This window comes from Dryobates pubescens, chromosome 17 (assembly GCF_014839835.1).
Source record: "Dryobates pubescens isolate bDryPub1 chromosome 17, bDryPub1.pri, whole genome shotgun sequence".
In the NCBI taxonomy this organism is placed as follows: domain Eukaryota; kingdom Metazoa; phylum Chordata; class Aves; order Piciformes; family Picidae; genus Dryobates; species Dryobates pubescens.
The window spans coordinates 20,551,812-20,573,128 of NC_071628.1; the positions used below are offsets into that span (position 1 = coordinate 20,551,812).

The following is a 21,317-nucleotide window of genomic DNA, read 5'->3' on the forward strand; positions in this document are numbered from 1 at the left end:
GGCTGGTTGTGCTTGGGGCTGCTCAGCCCTGTTGCCATCAACACCTGCTGGGGTGTTGGGAGAACAGCTGGCAGCTGCTGGGGTGTGCATCCCCATGGCAGCAGCTGGTGAGCTGTTGGGGTGTGCATCCCCATGGCAGCAGCTGGTGAGCTGTTGGGGTGTGCAGCTGGGAGGTGTTGGGGTGTGCATCCCCATGGCTGCAGCTGGTGGGGTGTGCAGCTGGGAGCTGCTGGGGTGTGCATCCCCATGGCTGCAGCTGGGAGCTGTTGGGGTGTGCAGCTGGGAGCTGCTGGGGTGTGCATCCCCATGGCTGCAGCTGGGAGCTGTTGGGGTGTGCAGCTGGGAGGTGTTGGGGTGTGCATCCCCATGGCTGCAGCTGGTGAGCTGTTGGGATGTGCAGCTGGGAGGTGTTGGGGTGTGCATCCCCATGGCTGCAGCTGGTGGGGTGTGCAGCTGGGAGGTGTTGGGGTGTGCATCCCCATGGCTGCAGCTGGGAGCTGCTGGGGTGTGCATCCCCATGGCTGCAGCTGGGAGGTGTTGGGGTGTGCATCCCCATGGCTGCAGCTGGTGGGGTGTGCAGCTGGGAGGTGTTGGGGTGTGCATCCCCATGGCTGCAGCTGGCCCTAGGAGGGCTTCTGCTTGGCCCTGGGGATGGTGGTGCTGGGCACCAGGAAGGGCTGGGTGCATCTGGAGAGTGCTGAGGCCAGCTTGACGTTGAGATGTTTGGGGCTTTTCCACCTGCCAAAAGAGCAGGTTGAGCAGGAAGGGTGGGAGGAGAACTGCTAAGTAGGTTGGCACTTCCTGAGCTTGAGAGGAAGACTCCTGGGGCAGGTGGCTGAAGGAGAGAATGTGTGGTGTCCTTATTCCTTCTGGCAGCAGAAGCAGAGGGAAGGAATGCAGGGAGAGATGCTCCTGCTCTCTGCCACGATGGACTGAGTGCTGCTGCAGGAAGCTGTGGGTGCTGGAGGTTCATTGATGCTCTGGGGCACCTGAGTGGGTGTGTGGAGGGGGAACCCATGGCAAGGGTGTACAGGGCAATGTCTTTTGGCTTGGGAAAGGCCTGAGGAGGGCTGGAGCTTGGGAAGTGGGTTGGGCAATACCTCCACGTGTTGCCTGTTGTGTTCCTTCCTAGCCACCTGCTGCTGGCCTCTTTCAGCACTGGGGCTGGCTGACCTTAGCTGCTGCCCTGGGTGGCTTGGTTTTACTATTGAGTGTTGATTGGTGCACTGGGGGAGCTGCAGAAAGCTTTTGCAGGTGGGAGAGGCAGAGGGGGGATTACCAAGACAGGGACCAAACATCATGGACTTGGCAGGCTGAGAACCTCGGGGAGCCTGACCAAAGCCAGTTGTGAGGTCATGCTCTTGGGTTGGGCAGCCCCCAGGGTAAATGTGGCCTTGGGGGATGGAGGGCAGGGGAGCAGCCCTCAAGACCTGGGGATGCAAAGCTGGAGATGAGCCAGCACCAAGATCTGCCAGCCCAGGGCCAGCCCTGTGCTGATACTCAGCACCCTGGGCAGCAGGGGCAGGGAGGGCATTCTGCTGGGGCAGCTTTGGAGCCCACAGCACAGACAGGGACCTGGTGGAGCAGGGCCAGAGGAGGCCACAGCAGTGCTGGCAGCCCTCTGCTGTGAGGCCAGGCTGGAAGAGCTGGGAATAGCTCAGCCTGGAGAGGAGGAGGCTCCAGGGAGACCTTCTGGTGGCCTTTCAGTACATCACAAGGGCTGTTGAGGCAGATGAAACTGGAAGAGGGTGAGTTAACTGGGCACAGGTTTTAGCTTGGGGATGGGGAGATGCTGTGGGGGTGCCACCCCTGGAGAGGTTCCAGGTGAGGTGGTTTGGGGTTCTGAGCAACCCTGCAGGCTGGGAACCTGGGGGCTCTGGAACAAGGTCATCTTGGAAGCCACTTTCCAAGCAGTGTGTTTGATCATCTCTGTACAGGTGCCTGGGAGAATGGTTCTGCCCTTGCTCTTGTCCAGATTGATGAAGGCTCAATCTGGAGGCTTGGGCCTTGTTTTGAAGAGGGGATTTAGCATCCAGACCTGCAGGGAAGGGCTGTGCTTCTGCTCAGGAGGAAACAGCTGAGCTCTGTCAGCCTCCTGGGGGCAGACACATGGCCTCCTCTGAGGCAGGGAAGCTGTGGGCGAGGAGAAGAAAGGTCCCTGTGTGGTCATGAGGGGGAAAGGCAGCTGAACATCTTGAGGAGGAGCCTGAGCATGGTGTGGTGGCTGGGACAGGGTGGAGGGGATGAGGTGGAGTTATGCTGAGCTTTTCCTGTCTTCCTGAAAGCTGCAGAGATGCCCCCAGGCGGTGTGTGGGGTCTAAAGGGCGAGTGAAGACTGAAGAGCTCCTCCAAGGTGTGCCTCAGTGGGTGAAGGAGGGGCTGGAAGGTGTCCAGAGAAGGGCCAGGAGGAGGAGCAGAGGGCTGGAGCTGCTCTGCTCTGGAGACAGCCTGAGAGACTTGGGGTTGTGAAGGCTGGAGAGGAGAAGGCTCCCTTCCAGGGAGGGATAGGGGTCTGGGACACCTCTGAGGGGGGCAGGAATCAGGCTTGGGGCAGGGAGGCAGCAATGGGCACTGGCAGCCCAGAAGGCCAAGGGCAGCTGAGCTGAGCCTTCTGGGCTGCCAGTGCCCATTGCCAGAGGTGGAGGGAGAGGCTCCTGCCCCTCTGCTCTGGGGTGGCAGGGAGGGATAGGACTGGGGGGGATGGAGCAGCACTAGAAGTGAGGAGATTCAGCTTGGATGTGAGGAAGAAGTTGTTGCCCATGAGGGTGGTGAGAGCCTGGCACAGGCTGCCCAGGGAGGTGGTGGAAGCCTCCTGCCTGGAGGTGTTTCAGGCCAGGCTGGAGGTGGCTGTGGTGTGAGGTGTCCCTGCCCATGGCAGGGGGTTGGCACTGGCTGATCCTTGAGGTGCCCTCTGTGATGGGGTCCTGCAGGCCTGGGGGCAGAGCCTCCCTGGGAAGTGAGGAGCTCGCTCAGAGCGAAACAGGAACGGCCCCAGCGTGACTCAGCCCAGGCTCTGCTCTGCAGCAGCCTGGCCTCCCCATAACCCTGTCTGGCTCCTGCTTCCCTTTTGGGCAGGCAGGCAGGGCTCTGTCTGGGGCTGAAGGCAGAGCCCATCTCTTCCTCCCCGGGCTGCAGCCCAGGCTGGATGACCTCGCAGCGCCGAGCGGTCAGCCCGCAGCCAGGGGGTTGTGCTGCCTCTCCTTGGCTGCACGAAGCAGCTTTCAGCAGCCAGTGTTTGTCCCTTGTGAGGTGCTTCAGAGGCAGCCCAGCTGGCTCTGCGCCCCTCCTCCTGCTTTCTGCTCTTGAAACCTCTCTGTATGCTCTGCAGCCCTGGCTGGCTGCAGCAGAGAGCTTTGCTCAGGCCGCCGCTGTCAGCAGGTGCTGGGGCCGGGGCCGCCCTTGCTGCTGGGACACCCCTAAGGGGGGCAGGAATCAGGCTTGGGGCAGGGAGCCAGCAATGGGCACTGGCAGCCCAGTGCCCATTGCCAGAGGTGGAGGGAGAGGTGTGGGAGCCATCTCCAGGGGTGGGGACCCCACTGCTGCCCTGGGCAGCCTAGGCCAGGCCTTGGTGACCCTTACAGAGAAGAAATTGCTCCAAATGTCCAACTTAAACCTCCCCTTGGGGCACCTGCACGCTGTCTCTTCTTGTCCTATTACTTGATGTAACCCTGCTGAGCCCTGGCAGGTCTCTGGTGTGGGCTGAGCCCCTGGCAGGGGGCTGCCTGGGGCTGGTTGCCTTGGCAGCTCTTTGCCCCTGGAGCCCCAAAAGATATTTGGAGGGGGTGGGGAGGTGGCCACAGCAACCCCAGGCAGAGCTACAGGCTGGGGACAGAGTGGCTGAGAGCTGCCAAACAGAGAGGGACCTGGGGGTGCTGAGTGACAGCCGCCTGAACATGAGCCAGCAGTGTGCCCAGGTGGCCAAGAAGGCCAAGGGCATCCTGGCCTGCATCAGGAAGAGTGTGGCCAGCAGGAGCAGGGAAGTCATTGTGCCCCTGGACTCTGCACTGGTTAGGCCACACCTTGAGTGCTGTGTCCAGTTCTGGGCCCCTCAGCTTAGGAAGGACATTGAGAGACTTGAAGGTGTCCAGAGAAGGGCAACAAGGCTGGGGAGAGGCCTTGAGCACAGCCCTGTGAGGAGAGGCTGAGGGAGCTGGGGTTGCTTAGCCTGGAGAAGAGGAGGCTCAGGGGAGACCTCATTGCCCTCTCCAACTCCCTGAAGGGAGGTTGTAGCCAGGTGGGGGTTGGTCTCTTCTCCCAGGCACCCAGCACCAGAACAAGAGGACACAGTCTCAAGCTGTGCCAGGGGAGGTTTAGGCTGGTGGTGAAGAGAAAGTTCTTCCCTGAGAGAGTTGTTAGGCATTGGGATGTGCTGCCCAGGGAGGTGGTGGAGTCCCCATCCCTGGAGGTGTTCACGAGGGGATGGATGTGGCCCTTGGTGCCATGGTCTAGTCATGAGGTCTGTGGGGACAGGTTGGACTTGGTGATCCTCGAGGTCTCTTCTAACCTTGGTGATGCTGTGATAAAAGTAGGAGCTGGGTGTTTCTTACAGCAGGGAGGGAGCCGAGCCTGAGCTGGTGCCCCGCTGTATGCACCGGCAGCCCGGTGCTGCCCGCCGCGGTGGGCACACAGGCCTCGGCCTCTCGGGGGGGCTGGCACCTTCTGGGCTGCTGCTGCGAGGGAGCAAAATGGCCGTGAGCAGAGCTGCGGCGCCCTGCTCCCCGCGGGCGGCGGCGCCCTGCTCCCCGGCGCCCTGCTCCCCGCCGGCGGCGGCGCCCTGCTCCCCGGCGCCCTGCTCCCCGGCGCCCTGCTCCCCGCGGGCGGCGGCGCCCTGCTCCCCGGCGCCCTGCTCCCCGCCGGCGGCGGCGCCCTGCTCCCCGGCGCCCTGCTCCCCGCGGGCGGCGGCGCCCTGCTCCCCGGCGCCCTGCTCCCCGCGGGCGGCGGCGCCCTGCTCCCCGGCGCCCTGCTCCCCGCCGGCGGCGGCGCCCTGCTCCCCGGCGCCCTGCTCCCCGCGGGCGGCGGCGCCCTGCTCCCCGGCGCCCTGCTCCCCGGCGCCCTGCTCCCCGCCGGCGGCGGCGCCCTGCTCCCCGGCACCCTGCTCCCCGGCGCCCTGCTCCCCGCCGGCGGCGGCGCCCTGCTCCCCGGCGCCCTGCTCCCCGGCGCCCTGCTCCCCGCCGGCGGCGGCGCCCTGCTCCCCGGCGCCCTGCTCCCCGGCGCCCTGCTCCCCGCTGGCGGCGGCGCCCTGCTCCCCGGCGCCCTTCGCCCCCCCGCGCCGGGCACCCCGCGCCGGGCACCGGGCGCCGCAGCCGGCGGGCCCGGGGCTGGCAGCAGCGAACAAAAGGAGGCTCTCGGCTCTTGAGTGCCGCCCGGGCTTTGTTTTGATGGCGAGCGGCTGGGCGGGAGCAGGGCGCCTCAGCCGCCTCTCTGCCGGGGGGTGCTCTCCTCTCCTCTGCTGACGAGAGTCCAGATGCGACGCCGCCGCAGACGAGGCAGAGGCAAACAAGCTGCTGGAGCTCAGCTCTGCTCCAAAGCCTGCCTTGGGTCACGGCTTTGGACAGCCGGGAGGCTGGGATCAGCCCTGGAAGCCACTGGTGTGGTTTTTCAGCCCACTCGATGGATGTGGCAGATATCCTTCCTGCTCTGGCTGGCCCAGTGGGCAGGGGGTGCTGTAAGACCCCCTCGGCAGAGCAGCACCACGCCTGTGGGACGGGCTGCGAGAGCTGGGGCTGTGCAGCCTGGAGAGGAGAAGGCTCCAGGCAGACCTCAGAGCTGCATCTCAGTACCTGCAGGGGACCTGCAGGCAGGCTGGGCAGGGACTGCTCAGGAGGGCTGTGGGGACAGGAGCAGGGGCAGTGGTTTGGAACTAGAGCAGGGCAGAGTTAGGTTGGATCCCAGGAGGGAGTTGTGCAAAGTGAGGGAGGGGAGACACTGGCACAGGCTGCCCAGGGAGGTGTTTGAGGCTCTGTCCCTGCAGCCATTCAGGCTCAGCCTGGCTGTGTCCCTGGGCAGCCTGCTCCAGCTGGGGCTGTCCCTGCTGAGTGCAGGGCTTGGACAGGATGCCCTTGGAGGCTCCCTCCCAACCTGATGCCTTCAGTGATGGGGGATGTGGCAGAGGCCAGGCTCCAAATCTGGGCTGGAAATGCACTTCTGGCTGTGCTGGAGGACAATGTGGTGTGGGAGGTGGTGCTGGGGCAGTGGCTGTGAGGTCAGATGGTGGTGGAGGAAGTGGGGGAGCTGCCCTGGAGGGAAGGATGCCCCAAAACACATCCCTGCAGCCTGCCTGCTCCAAACAGGTTGTGGCATGGCCTTAGTGGCTTTGTCTGTGCAGACCTTGCCCTGAGTGCATGGCAGCAGAGCTGCAGTGTGGCTGTGCTGGCCTGGCCAGAATGTGGCCTGAGCCCCAGCTGCTGGCTGCCCCCCACCCATTCCTTCTCCCCCCTGCAGGCTTTCTGTAGCCTGTGTAGGTGGGAGGGGTGAGGTTTGGTAGTGGCTGGAGCAGTGAGGGCTGGGGTGGAGGGGTGCTGGGATGGCTCCAGCTTGAGGAGGTGAGGTCCTCCTGGAAGGCAGCACCTCTGCTAGGGCCAGGGCCGGCAGGAGCCAGCTGTAGTCTCCCTTGGGGCCATTCCTGCCTGCTGGGGGCTGTGTTTGCTCCCAGCTTCACACCTGAACACACCTGCTCCCTGCAGAGCCTGGAGCCCACCAGGGCTGGCTCCCAGTCTGCCTGTGGAGGTGTGGCTGCCAGCCCTGTGCTGCTGCTTGGCCTTGCCCTGCTGGAGGGTGGAAAGGACTCCGGCTCTGCGGCGCTGTCCCAGCCGTCGCCACCTTCTTGCTGGCCCTTGCTGCTTGTCCTCCTCTCCTTCACTGGCTGCTGGTGGCACCAGCACAGCTGGCTGACACTGCTCAGAGCTTCCAGCTTTGCTCCCCATGCTCAGGACTTGCTCTCATCCTGCCCCAAGCAGCTCTTTGTGTCTTGCTCCCATACGACACGTTCCAAGTGTGCTCTGACCCCCGAGCTCCTCAAAACCCTCTCAGTCCCTCAATTACTCTGGGAGCGGGGAGACTGTGACTGGAGAGGAGGAAGAAACTGTTGTGAGTGAGGGTGGGGAGACACTGGCACAGGTTGCCCAGGGAGGCTGTGGCTGCCTCCTGCCTGGAGGTGTTTCAGGCCAGGCTGGGTGAGGCCCTGAGCAGCCTGTGCTGGTGGGAGGTGTCTCTGCCCATGGCAGGGGTGTCCCTTCCAACCCAAGGTCCCATCCAACTCAACCATTCTGTGAATCTATGAAACCAGCTTTTGCCACCCCAAGTGTCCAGAGGTTGGGTGCAAGGTGTAGGCAAAACCTGAGGTGCTCTGCCCCAAGTTCCCCATGAAGGAAAGGATGAAGAGGGCTCTGAGATGGTGGCTTGGGAAGCCAAGTCCCAGAGTGGGAGGTAGGCAGGGTGAGGCTGCCCTCAGCCCCATGCTCCCCAGGTGAGGTGGTGACGTTGGCCTGGCTGTGCCAGGCGGTGCCCGGCAGGGGCTTCCCTGCCTTGGCCTTAGAGCTTCGGCACTTGGTGGTCTCCAGCCCCTCCAAAGCTTGCTCTTTCCATCCCTTTGGAGCTGCCTTGACTTGGCTTTCTCCAGGGCTGTTCAGGGGGTGTGGGCAGCCCAGCACCTGGGGGGTGGGGGCTGGTGCCGAGCCCCCGGGGCGGGAGCCGTTCGCCGGCCTGGGTCCGCAGGGCTGCGGCCGGGGCGGCGCTGGGGGTGGGCAGGCAGCTGCTGCCTCTGCCTGCTCCTCTTGCTGTGGCTTCTGTTCTGCAGGCATGCTGCAGTCAGCCACCTCCAGAGCTGCTGACAGGGCTGAGCTGGGAGGCCTTGGGAGTTGCACCGCTCCTTTCCTTATCGGCCTGGGAGCTGCTGCTGGGGGAGGGACGTGAGGGGGGCAGCCGAGATGGGGGGGCAGGCAGCCGAGATGGGGGGGCAGGCAGCCGAGATGGGGGGGCAGGCAGCCGAGGAGAGGGGGCAGGCAGCCGGGGGGAGGGGGCAGGCACCCGAGATGGGGGGGCAGGCACCCGAGGGGCGGGCAGGCAGCCGAGGAGAGGGGGCAGGCAGCCGAGGAGAGGGGGCAGGCAGCCGAGGGGGGGGGGACAGGCAGCCGAGATGGGGGGGCAGGCAGCCGAGGAGAGGGGGCAGGCAGCCGAGGAGAGGGGGGCAGGCAGCCGAGGAGAGGGGGGCAGGCAGCCGAGGAGAGGGGGGCAGGCAGCCGAGGAGAGGGGGCAGGCAGCCGAGATGGGGGGGGCAGGCAGCCGAGGGGCGGGCAGGCAGCCGAGGAGGGGGCAGGCAGCTGAGGGGGGGAGCAGGCAGCCGAGGAGGGGGCAGGCAGCCGAGGTGTCAAGAGCTGCAGAGGAGGAAATTGGCCTCCTTCACTTCAAACCATGGGGTTAGGCTCTGAGTTTTGGCTCCTGCTGAGAGGTTGTTTAGATGTGGGATTTCTTGTTGGGTTCTAAAGAGCAGCCAGGGGAGCAGGCTGGGATCTTCAGCTGCTCCCCTCCCAGGGGGCTCTGAAGCAGAGTCCCTCCCTGCCCAGCCAGGAGGGACCCCTGCAGGGCTGGCTTGGGTTGAAGGCCTGGCACATGGGCATGGCTGTATCCCATTGAACAGATTCACAGGAGGGTTGGGCTTGGGGGATCCTTGAGGCTCTTTTCCAACCTGAGTGTTTCTGTGGTTCTCTGATTCTGTTCATGTTGGAAGGGAGCTCAGAGCTCAGCCAGCTCCAGCCCCTGCTAGGGGCAGGGACACCTCCCACCAGCACAGGCTGCTCAGGGCCTCATCCAGCCTGGCCTGAAACACCTCCAGGCAGGAGGCAGCCACAGCCTCCCTGGGCAACCTGTGCCAGTGTCTCCCCAGCCTCTCTGACAACAATTTCTTCCTCCTCTCCACTCTCAGTCTCCCCTCTCCCAGCTCAAAGCCATTGGCCCTCAGCCTGGCCCTCCCAGCCCTTCTCCACAGTCCCTCCCCTGCTCTCCCGGAGCCCTTCAGCTGCTGGGAGGCTGCTCTGAGCTCTGCCTCCAGCCTTCTCTTCTGCAGGCTGCACAGCCCCAACCCTCCCAGCCTGGCCCCACAGGGGAGGCTCTGCAGCCTCTGCTCATCCTGGTGGCCTCCTCTGGAGCCTCTCCAGCAGCTCCAGGTCCTGCTTGTGCTGGGGGCCCCAGAGCTGGAGGCAGTGCTGCAGGTGGGCTCTGAGCAGAGGGCAGCACCTCCTTGATCCGCTGCCCTGCTGCTCTGAGGAGAGGTTTTGCCGGGCAGGTGAGGGGTGGTGAGCCTGCTGGCCCTGGCTGCCCCGTGGTGGGGGTGGGCACTGCTGGGGCTGGCTCAGCTCTGGGGGCTGCTGGGGCTGGCTGAGCCGGGGCAGCCGCTGGTGTTTGTGGCTTGGCTCCCGGGCTGCCTGTGGCTGCTCATTAGCCTAACGACCTCGGCTCCCCGGCACCATTTATCTGCCCCGCTGAGGCTTCTGTAAAGAGAGCTTCTCAGCTCTTCAGCGAGCCCCAGAGGCTTCAGAAGCTGTGAGCTGATGCAGGGGGAGGCTGCCAGGAGCCAGCTGCTAATGAGCAGAGCTGCAGAGCCGCTGCTGCAGCCGGCCTGGGGAGGCTGCGGAGCGCTGCCTGCTCTGCTCCTAGGCACTGCCTGCTCCCTGGGCAGGCACTGCCTGCTCCCTGGCCTCTGCAGCCAGGGCACCTCCTGTGCTGATGGTGGCTGCTGCATTGTCCTCAAGTCCATCCCTGTGAGTCCTCAGGTGTGTGCAGCCTGGTCCCCAGGGAGGCCTGGTGAGGTTGGTTGAGGCTCTCAGCAGCCTGCTCCAGCTGAGGAGGTCCCTGCTGGCTGCAGGGGCTCGGTCTAGACCAGAACACTCTGTGCTGGGTTAGGAACTGGCTGGAGGCTGAGCCCAGAGAGTGGTGGTGAATGGTGCCACAGCCAGCTGGCAGCCAGGCACCAGTGGTGTGCCCCAGGGATCAGTGCTGGGCCTCAGCCTCTTTAACATCTTCATTGCTGATCTGGATGAGGGGAGGGAGTCAGTCAGCAGCAAGTGTGCAGATGGCACCAAGCTGGGAGCAGAGGTTGGTCAGTTAGAGGGTAGGAGAGCTCTGCAGAGGGACCTTGCCAGGCTGGACAGATGGGCAGAGGCCAACAGGATGGCATTCAACAAGTCCAAGGGCCAGGGGCTGCACTTTGGCCACAGCAACCCCAGGCAGAGCTACAGGCTGGGGGCAGAGTGGCTGAGAGCTGCCAAACAGAGAGGGAGCTGGGGGTGCTGAGTGACAGCTGCCTGAACATGAGCCAGCAGTGTGCCCAGGGGGCCAAGAAGGCCAAGGGCATCCTGGCCTGCATCAGGAAGAGTGTGGCCAGCAGGAGCAGGGAAGTCATTGTGCCCTTGGACTCTGCACTGGTTAGGCCACACCTTGAGTGCTGTGTCCAGTTCTGGGCCCCTCAGCTTAGGAAGGACATTGAGAGACTTGAAGGTGTCCAGAGAAGGGCAACAAGGCTGGGGAGAGGCCTTGAGCACAGCCCTGTGAGGAGAGGCTGAGGGAGCTGGGGGTGCTTAGCCTGGAGAAGAGGAGGCTCAGGGGAGCAAGGGTGAAATTTCACAGTCACAGTATCACAAAGGTTGGAAGAGACCTCAAAGATCATCGAGTCCAACCTGTCACCACAGACCTCATGACTAGAATAGGGAGGACACTACTGCCCACTGCAGGCTTGAACTCACGATCTTCCCATTAAGGGTCTTACACCTCATTGCCCTCTACAACTCCCTGAAGGGAGGTTGTAGCCAGGAGGGGGTTGGTCTCTTCTCCCAGGCACCCAGCACCAGAACAAGAGGACACAGTCTTAAGCTGTGCCAGGGGAGGTTTAGGCTGGAGGTGAGGAGAAAGTTCTTCCCAGAGAGAGTTGTTAGCCATTGGGATGTGCTGCCCAGGGAGGTGGTGGAGTCCCCATCCCTGGAGGTGTTCAAGAGGGGATTGGATGTGGCACTTGGTGCCAGGGTCTAGCCAGGAGGTCTGTGGGGACAGGTTGGACTCGATGATCCTTGGGGTCTCTTCCAGCCTTGGTGACTCTGTGACACTGTGAGACTGTGACAACCCAGCAGGGCTGGAAGCAGCCCTGCCATCTGGGCCCCTCCTGGTGCACTGCTGCTGGCAGGCACTCGTCTGAGTGCCCACTGTGGCTCCTGCTGCTGGGGGGCATCCAGTGGGGCTGGCACCTTCTGGGCTGGAATGAAGACCTCAGCACAGGGTTGCTGGTTGGGTGAATTGGGGCTGTGCAGCCTGGAGAGGAGAAGGCTCCAGGCAGACCTCAGAGCTGCATCTCAGTACCTGCAGGGGACCTGCAGGCAGGCTGGGCAGGGACTGCTCAGGAGGGGCTGTGGGGACAGGAGCAGGGGCAGTGGTTTGGAACTGGAGCAGGGCAGAGTTAGGTTGGACCCTAGGAGGGAGTTGTGCAGAGTGAGGGAGGGGAGACACTGGCACAGGCTGCCCAGGGAGGTGCTTGAGGCTCTGTCCCTGCAGCCATTCAGGCTCAGCCTGGCTGTGTCCCTGGGCAGCCTGCTCCAGCTGGGGCTGTCCCTGCTGGGTGCAGGGCTTGGACAGGATGCCCTTGGAGGCTCCCTCCCAGCCTGCTGCCCTCTGGGAATCTGTGGGTCCTTGCTGCCTGCTGCTCGGTAGCAGTTTCCCTCCTCCCCCACCTCCAGACCAGGCCTCCCACCAGCCCCAGCACCTCCACCTCCTCCTCCTCCAGGCCTTCCACAGCCTTCTCTCTTTGGTCACCTTTGCTCCTGGCTGAGGTCTGCAATGTCCTCACCTGAGCTTCCCAGGGGCTGACTCCCACCCAGCATCTCCAGCATGCAGATCCCAGATGCAGATCCCTCCTCAGCTGAGCCCCAAGGTGAGCCAAGCCTGGCTCCTCCAGCTCCTTGGCTACTGCCCCTGGGGCTCCCCAGGCCCACAAAGGTGGCACTGCAGAGCTGTGCCCTCTGTGTGTGGGGTGAGGGTGGCACTGCAGAGCTGTGCCAGGTTTAGTGGGCACAGGGGTGGGCAGGGCAGCTGCTGGCTGAGGTGCCCATGCCATGCCAGCTGTCCCTGTTGCTTTGCTGCCTCCTTCCCCCCTCCTGTCTCTGTCCCCTGCAGCTTCTCTCCTTGCTGGGCTGCTGAGGGCTGCTGAGAGCTGCCCAGGGCTGCCCCAGCAGCAGCCCCTGCTTAATCCTTCCTCCAATCCCTTAAGCTGCCAGCAGCCATCCCCCTGCTGCCCTGGCTCCCCCAGCATGGCTGTGGAGCGGGGGGGATGTGCATGGACTGCCCTGGAGCCTCCTAGGAGTCTTGGCTCCCCCATGCCAGGCTCCTGCCAGGTGCGGGGGAAGAGTCCTTGCTGGGCCTCAAGGAGGCTGAGGTCTCAGCTTGCAGAGGAGCCTCCTGTCCCTGTCCCTGCTGTTGGCCTTGCTTCTGCTCTTCATGGGCTGGCCATGCAGCTGCTGACTCCAGAGTGGGTTGGGACACAAGAGTCAAGCTGTTGCTGTAGCCATGCTCACCTCTCAGCACCCAGCTGGGGGGGGCAGGTGGTGACAGAGTCCCCAGGAGCCAGCACTGGGCCCTGGCAGCCCAGAGCCAGCTGAGTGCTGAGCCGCAGCCAGAGCAGGGAGAGCAGCAGCACAGGGAGGGGATTCTGCCCCTCTGCTCTGCTCAGAGCCCACCTGCAGCACTGCCTCCAGCTCTGGGGCCCCCAGCACAAGCAGGACCTGGAGCTGCTGGAGAGGCTCCAGAGGAGGCCACCAGGATGAGCAGAGGCTGCAGAGCCTCCCCTGTGGGGCCAGGCTGGGAGAGTTGGGGCTGTGCAGCCGGCAGAAGAGAAGGCTCCAGGCAGAGCTCAGAGCAGCCTCCCAGCAGCTGAAGGGCTCCAGGAGAGCTGGGGAGGGACTGTGGAGAAGGGCTGGGAGGGCCAGGCTGAGGGCCAATGGCTTTGAGCTGGGAGAGGGGAGACTGAGAGTGCAGAGGGGGAAGAAATTGTTGTGAGTGAGGCTGGGGAGACACTGGCACAGGTTGCCCAGGGAGGCTGTGGCTGCCTCCTGCCTGGAGGTGATGAGGGCCTGGCTGGATGAGGCCCTGAGCAGCCTGTGCTGGTGGGAGGTGAGACAGAAACCATTCTGTGAATCTCTGAACTGTCACAGCTTGGTGTAGCTGGGGGTGGTGATGATGATGATGGTGATGGTACAGTCAGTGGCAGTTTGGCTCTTCCAGATTGGTTTTGCCCTGCAAGGCTCAGGGTGGTGGAGTTGCTTTGGGCTGGCTTTGGTGACTGGCTCAGGTTCATACAGCCATGGAATGGTTCAGGTTGGAAGGGACCCCAGAGCTCAGCCAGCTCCAGCCCCCTGCCATGGGCAGGGACACCTCCCACCAGCACAGGCTGCTCAGGGCCTCATCCAGCCTGGCCCTCAGCACCTCCAGGCAGGAGGCAGCCACAGCCTCCCTGGGCAACCTGTGCCAGTGTCTCCCCAGCCTCTCTTCCAGGAGCTCCTTCCTCCTCTCCAGTGCTCATAATGGTTTGGGGGCTTCAGCTGTTGCATGTGTGTTGGAGGCTCTCTGACTGTGCCCTCCTTGGCACATGGGCATCCTCTGAGGCATTTGGCACAGCCCAGGGGCTGGGAAAGTCTTCCTCCAAGTCTCAAGGCCTGCATGTCTGGAGGTTCTTCCCCCCTGGTTTGGTTTCCCAGCTGTGGGTGAAGCAGTTTCAGAGCTGAGGGGATTTGCATGGCTCTTGCCCTGCAGAGCTCTCAGACAAGCTCTGGAGCAGCCTTTGCCACCCCTGACCCCTGGGGAGCAGCAGGTGGCAGCTGCCTGTGGCTGGGAATCGCTGAGGAGAGCAGGAGGGAGGCAAAAGAAGTCGGTGAGGCCTTGGCAGCTGCAGAAGCTGCTGCTCCTCAAGCCCCCTGCAGCTGCCTGGGCTGCAGCTGCTGCTGCTCACAGAACTGCTGGGGCTGGGGCAGCTCCTCCAGGGCAGCTGGGAACCCAGCCCTGCCAGCTCAGCACCACAGCTCTGCCTCTTGGAAAGCTCTCCAGGGGTGGGCATTCAGCCACCTCCCTGGGCAGCCTGGGGCAGGGCTTGGGAACCCTTGCAGTGAAGGAGTTTCTGCTCATGTCCAGCCTAAACCTGCCCCGGTGTGCAGCTCAGAGCCATTTCCTCTGGTCCTATCACTTGGTCCTTGGGAGAAGAGACCAGCCCCAGCCTGGCTCCAGCCTTCTTACAGGGAGGTTGCTCATCGTGGCCTTGGGCAGCAGGAGCAGGGCAGGGACTGTGCCCTGTGCTGGGCACTGCTGAGGCTGCACCTTGAGCACTGGGTTCAGCTTTGGGGCCCTCACTGCAAGCAGGGTGACTGAGAGGGGGACACTGAGGGGCTGGAGCAGGGCAGCAGAGCTGGGGAAGGGTCTGGAGAAGAGGGCTGGGGAGTCCCTTCCAAGCCAAGCCACTGCAGGACTCTGTGAGGTCACACTCAGGCCCCTGGCTGCTGAGCTGCTCAGGACAGAGGCACAGAGGCCACAGCAGCAATGCCACCAGGCCTGGGCAGGCTGAGCTAACATCTTGGTGCTGCTGGCCCAGGGGAGTCACCACTCAGCCCCAGCTCAAGCTGAGAGCTCTGCAGGTCCCCAGCAGCAGTGCCTGGATGCTTTAGAGCTCCCTGCACTCAGCACTGCCTGTGCCAGGCCACACCTTGAGTGCTGGCTGCAGCTCTGGCTCCTCACTGCCAGCAGCACACTGAGAGGCTGGAGCAGGGCCAGGGAAGGGCAGCAGAGCTGGGGAAGGGGCTGGGGAGGAGCAGCTGAGGGAGCTGGGGGGGGATTGGTGTGGAGCAGAGGAGGCTGAGGGAGACCTCATTGCTCTCTGCAGCTCCCTGAGAGGAGGCTGCAGGGAGCTGGGCTTGGGCTCTGCTCCCTAGGCTCAGGTGAGAGCAGGAGAGGAACTGGCCTGGAGTTGTGCCAGGGGAGGCTTAGGCTGGAGAGGAGGAAGACTTCCTTTGGTGCCAGAGTGGTCAGGGGCTGGCAGAGGCTGCCCAGGGAGGTGGTGGAGTCCCCCTGGCTGGAGGTGCTGCAGAGCCCTGTGGCCATGGCAGCTGGGGCCATGGTGTGGTGGCCATGGTGGGGCTGGGCTGAGCTTGGCCTGGCTGAGCCTGGAGGCCTTCTCCAGCCCAAAGAGGTCTCTGGTTCTGTGGTTTGCTGCAGTTGTGATGAAGTGTCCCAGGGGCAGCCCTGTGCTGGCAGGGGGCTGTGTGCCTCTGGGCCTCCCTCTCCAGAGCTGTGCCCTCAAGGCAGGGAGCTGGTGTGGCATCTCCCCTTGGGTGCCAAGTGGACTCTTCCCGTGGGTATCCTGTGGGAGAAGCCTCTGCTGCCAGCTCCCTGCTGCCAGCTCCCTGCTGCCGCCGGCGGCTCTCTGGCACGGAACCCTCACTGCCTCTCCTCCAAGCCTTAGCTGGGGCTGCAGCCAGCCCCTTAGGGTGCAGAGGGCACCAGCAGGAGCAGGGCTTGGCCTCTGGCCCTGGGCTCTGCTTGGCCCCGGGCTCCAGGAGTCAGCAGCAGTGGCTGGGGGGTGGCCCAGGCCCTGGTGCAGAGTGATGGGGCTGGGATGGAGGCCCTGCTCCCCCCCCCAGCTGGGGGCATGCCAGGGTCCTGAGCTCTGCCAGGCCACAGCCCTCCCTGAACAGAGCACAGAACCACCCTGGAGCCTGACTGCAGAGCAGGAGCCCCTGCTGCTGCCCCTGCTGCTGCCCCATCCCTGCCCCATCCCTGCCGCCGCCCCTGCCGCCGCCCCACCTGCTGCCCTGTCCTGCAGCTCCAGGAGCCGCCAGGTGTGCTGCTGCTGCTGCTGAGGAGGAGGGCTGGGTGAGCAGGCTGCAGAGCTTTGGTTGGTGGCTGATGGCCATGGCTGCTTTCCTCAGGCTGCCTTCCTTCCCGGGCCTGCTGCTCCGGCTGGGGCTCAGCAGCTCCGGCTGGGCCTCAGCAGCCCCAGCTGGGTCCCAGCAGCTCCGGCTCGGCCTCAGCAGCCCCGGCTCGGGCTCAGCAGCCCCAGCTGGGTCCCAGCAGCTCCGGCTGGGCCTCAGCAGCTCCGGCTGGGCCTCAGCAGCCCCGGCTGGGGCTCAGCAGCCCCGGCTGGGGCTCAGCAGCCCCGGCTCGGGCTCAGCAGCCCCGGCTCGGGCTCAGCAGCCCCGGCTGGGCCTCAGCAGCTCCGGCTGGGCCTCAGCAGCTCCGGCTGGGCCTCAGCAGCCCCGGCTGGGGCTCAGCAGCCCCGGCTCGGGCTCAGCAGCTCCGGCTGGGCCTCAGCAGCCCCGGCTCGGGCTCAGCAGCTCCGGCTGGGCCTCAGCAGCTCCGGCTGGGCCTCAGCAGCCCCGGCTCGGGCTCAGCAGCTCCGGCTCGGGCTCAGCAGCCCCGGCTGGGGCTCAGCAGCCCCGGCTCGGGCTCAGCAGCTCCGGCTGGGCCTCAGCAGCTCCGGCTGGGCCTCAGCAGCCCCGGCTGGGGCTCAGCAGCTCCGGCTCGGCCTCAGCAGCCCCGGCTCGGGCTCAGCAGCCCCGGCTCGGGCTCAGCAGCCCCGGCTGGGCCTCAGCAGCCCCGGCTGGGGCTCAGCAGCCCCGGCTGGGGCTCAGCAGCTCCGGCTCGGCCTCAGCAGCCCCGGCTCGGGCTCAGCAGCCCCGGCTCGGGCTCAGCAGCTCCAGCTGGGTCTCAGCAGCTCCGGCTCGGGCTCAGCAGCTCCGGCTCGGGCTCAGCAGCTCCGGCTCGGGCTCAGCAGCTCCAGCTCGGGCTCAGCAGCTCCGGCTCGGGCTCAGCAGCCCCGGCTCGGGCTCAGCAGCCCCGGCTCGGGCTCAGCAGCTCCGGCTCGGGCTCAGCAGCTCCAGCTGGGTCCCAGCAGCCCCGGCTCGGGCTCAGCAGCCCCGGCTCGGGCTCAGCAGCCCCGGCTCGGGCTCAGCAGCCCCAGCTTGGGCTCAGCAGCTCCGGCTCGGGCTCAGCAGCTCCAGCTGGGTCCCAGCAGCCCCGGCTCGGGCTCAGCAGCCGCAGCTCGGGCTCAGCAGCTCCAGCTTGGGCTTCCCTCCTGCCGAGGTTTTGCTCAGCTGTGGCTGCCGCTGCCTTCTGGCCCTGCCCTAAGCAGCTGCTGCTGGGGGCTGAGGCCCTGGCAGTGCCAGCCACAGCCCCTGGCACTGGGGTGCTGCTCTGTGGCAGTGGCACTTTGCTGCCCTGCCAGGCTGCTGTGGGAGGCTGGCTCCCTGGGGGCATGCCCTGCAGGCTGGGAGGGATGGTGGCTGCCAGGGAGGAGCTGTGCTGGCTGCAGTGGGGGGCAGGGATGGGGGGTGGGAGCTGCAGGACCTTGGCAGGTGCTGGGGGAAGCTCCAGCTCTACCTCCAGGCCCTTGGGCAGTGGTGTTTGCCTCAGCCAGGGCTGGGCCCTTGGGGAGTGTGTGGGAGGGTCTGTGCCTGGGCAGGGGTCAGAGACCCCCACGTGGGGCTGAGGGGGACCCCGAAGGAGGCCGCAGCAGAGGCCTGGGGGCGGCAGGGGCGGTGCTGGAGGTGCAGGCCAGGGCAGCTGCAGCAGAGCCTGGGCTGGTGCCCCCCTCCTGGGGCACACAGCAAATGGTTCCCCTGGCTCCCTGCATCCCTTGCTCCCCAGTGCCCTGCTGCTCCTTGCTGAGTGCCTGCTGATGCAATGAAACAGGGATGTGTCTGCAGCCTCTGCTGCCCCTGGGAGCTGCAGCCCTGGGGACCAGCTTGGGTCCCCGCCCTGGCTGGCTGCAGCAGTGGGCCACAGCCCTGTGGTCCCTGGGGAGAGGGGCAGGTGAGTGAGGCAGGGCAGGAGCTGGGCTGTCTGCCCTGGCCTGGGCAGGTGGCTGCTGTTGGGCTGCTCCCCAGGGTGCAGGCAGGCTGGAGCAGAGGTGGCTGGCTTCTGGCAGCAGGTGTGTTTGCTTTTGCTTGAGGACCAGCCCTTGGTGTGCAGGCCTGGTGCTGTCTGCTTCAGCTGGGCCAAGGCTCACCAGGTTGGGGATGGTGGATGTGGAGGAAGCAGGAGGTGTTTAGCCCTCCCTGCTGGGTTCTTTGGCTGCTCTCCACGCTCCAGAGCATCCTCCTGCTCTCACCACCACAGAGCTCATCTACTCCAACCCCCTGCCATAGGCAGGGGCACCTCTCAGCCTTGCTTGCACAAGGCCTCATCCAGCCTGGCCTCCTCAGGGAGGAGGAGGAGGTCTTTCACACCTTGTGGAGTGCTGGAACTGAAAGCCCAAGCTGGGGCTGGCCTCTTGGCACTGCCTGTCCAGCATGGCCATAGCCAGCCTGGGAAGCAGCTGTAGTGCTGGGAGGGTGAGGCAGGGCTCTGGGCAGAGAACTGCTGAGAGAGTTCAAGAGAGAGCTGGGAGGATGCTGAAGGGCCTGGAGCAGCTCTCAGGGGGAAGGGCTTAGAGCCTTTGGATGCTTAGTTTGAGAGGAGAGGAGAAGGCTGAGAGGGATCTGATCAATGTCTCTTAATAGCTGAGGGCTGGCTGGCAGCAGGATGGGGCCAGGCTCTGCTCAGTGGTGCCCAGGGACAGGAGGAGGGGCTGTGGACACAAACTCAACCACAGGAGGCTCCAGCTCAGCATGGGGAGAAACTTCCTTGGTGTGAGGCTGCTGGAGGCCTGGAGCAGGCTGCCCAGGGAGGTTGTAGAGTCTCCTGCTGTGGAGATCCTCAAGCCCCACCTGGCTGTGTCCCTGTGTGAGCTGCCCCTTGCAGAGGCTTGGGCTGGATGATCTCTGGAGCATGCTGTGAGGGCTGTGTGCAGGGTGGGTGGTGGAAGGGTGCAGCTGGCTGGGCTGGTGGCTGGCAGCTGGGGCCCCTCTGTGCCTGCTGTCCCCAGCTCAGGAGCAGTGTTCCCCAGCCAGGAGCTGTGCCTGGGTCACTGCCTTCCTCCCTGCCTCTGCTGCAGGCTGTGCCAGAGCTGCCAGGCTGAGCCTGGGGTGACTGCTGGCGGGGACAGGCGTGGGGCTGACTGCTGCAGCAGCTGGGGCTGGGGGACAGATGAGATCCAGGCAAGGAGTGGCAGCCATGGGCTGCAGGAGATGCTCAGCCAGAGCAGCAGGCCCCTGGCTCAGTCATCTTGGAGGCTGCCTGCTGGCCTGGAGGCCACAGGGGGCACAGGAGGCATTTGCTTCAGCCTGGGGGGGCAGGGAGGTCGCTGATAGAATGGGGAAAGGCTTTTGTCCTCCACTGCTCTGCACCTCCCATCCCTCCCTGCTTGCCCCTGCAAGAGGCCGTCCCAAGGTGTCCCCTGCTGGGACTCTGCCTCTGGAGCCTTGGATGTCCTCACAGGCTGGCTCAGACTGGAAGGGACCTCAGGGATGGTCTGCTCCAGCCCCCTGCCAAGGGCTTGGGCACCTCTCATCTTGGCTTGGTTGCCCAGGGCCTCATCTTCTGACCTCTTCCCTTGCTGCTTTTGGAGGTGCTGCTGCTGCTGCTGCTCCTCCAGCGCTGCCTCTTGGCTTGGGGGTCAATTGGGGTCACTTTGGCTTCCTTGCATCCCTCTTTGTGGTCCCCTGGTTACACTCAGGTTCTTCAGGGGTGTTCTTCACAGGAGGTCAGGGGCTGGAAGGGAGCTCTGCAGAGCTGCCACTCCAAGCCCCCTGCCAGAGCAGGAGCAGAGAATCCAGCACAGGGCACACCCCTGCTGCTGCATCCCTGCTGCTGCTGCCCCTCCCCTGCTGCTGCTGCCCCTCTGCTGCTGCTGCTGCTGCCCCTCCCCTGCTGCTGCTGCTGCTGCCCCTCCCCTGCTGCTGCTGCTGCTGCCCCTCCCCTGCTGCTGCTGCTGCTGCCCCTCCCCTGCTGCTGCTGCTGCTGCCCCTCCCCTGCTGCTGCTGCTGCTGCCCCTCCCCTGCTGCTGCTGCTGCTGCCCCTCCCCTGCTGCTGCTGCTGCTGCCCCTCCCCTGCTGCTGCTGCTGCCCCTCCCCTGCTGCTGCTGCTGCCCCTCCCCTGCTGCTGCTGCTGCCCCTCCCCTGCTGCTGCTGCTGCTGCCCCTCCCCTGCTGCTGCTGCTGCTGCCCCTCCCCTGCTGCTGCTGCCCCTCCCCTGCTGCTGCTGCCCCTCCCCTGCTGCTGCTGCCCCTCCCCTGCTGCTGCTGCCCCTCCCCTGCTGCTGCTGCCCCTCCCCTGCTGCTGCTGCCCCTCCCCTGCTGCTGCTGCCCCTCCCCTGCTGCTGCTGCCCCTCCCCTGCTCCTGCTGCCCCTCCCCTGCTCCTGCTGCTGCTCCTCCCCTGCTGCTGCTGCACTCCTGCTGCTGCTGCAGGGAAGCTTCAGAGCAGTGTGGCAGAGGAGCTGCTGCTGCAGGCTCCCTCCAGCATCCAGGGTGGCTGTGGCTCTGCTATCTGCTGTGTCCCCAGCAAGGAAGGAGGAACATTTTCCTTCGGCAAGGGGCACTTGGGGCCTGCAGGCACAGAGGGATTTGCCTGGGGGTGGCATTCACAGCTCCACAGACTGCTCTGGGTTGGAAGGGGTCTTCAAAGGGCAGCTTTTCCAAACCCCCCCTGCAGGCAGCAGGGACAGCCCCAGCTGGAGCAGGCTGCCCAGGGGCACAGCCAGGCTGAGCCTGAATGGCTGCAGGGACAGAGCCTCAAGCACCTCCCTGGGCAGCCTGTGCCAGTGTCTCCCCTCCCTCACTCTGCACAACTCCCTCCTGGGGTCCAACCTAACTCTGCCCTGCTCCAGTTCCAAACCACTGCCCCTGGCTCCTGTCCCCACAGCCCCTCCTGAGCAGTCCCTGCCCAGCTGCTCCAGGAGATGCCTCCTGTGGGGGCACCTGTGCCTGTGGTCCGGAGCACTAGAAAGTGCCAGCTCCTCAGGGTGCCAGGCTGGGGGCCTGCCATGGGTGTGCCTAGGCTGGGGGTGTGCCGTGTCGGGGGTGTGCCATGCCGGGAGTGTGCCATGTCGGGGCTGTGCCATGAGTATGCCAGGCCGGGGGTGTGCCAGGCTGGGGGTGTGCCATGGGTGTGCCAGGCCGGGGGTGTGCCATGGATGTGCCAGGCTGGGGGTGTGCCATGCTAGGGATGTGCCAGGCCGGGGGTATGCCATGGGTGTGCCAGGCTGGGGGTGTGCCAGGCCGCGGGTGTGCCAGCCTGGGGGTGCGAGCCCTGAGCCATCTGTTGGCTGGTGGTGGGTTCCGCCGTGCCAGGGCTGGCAGTGGGCTCCGCGGTGCCGGCGGGGGGTTCCGTGGTGCCCGGGGTGCCAGTGGGTTCCGCGGTGTCCGGGGCCGGCAGGGGGTTCTGCGGTGCCCGGGGCTGGCAGGGGGTTCCGTGGTGCCCGGG

General features: G+C 65.3%; 1 protein-coding gene across 3 annotated transcripts in view; it reads left to right on the forward strand.

Moving 5' to 3' along the window:
- Nucleotides 1-21,317, forward strand: part of ZNF609 (zinc finger protein 609) — a 53,690-nt gene that overhangs the window by 20,223 nt on the left and 12,150 nt on the right. The window lies entirely within an intron of this gene.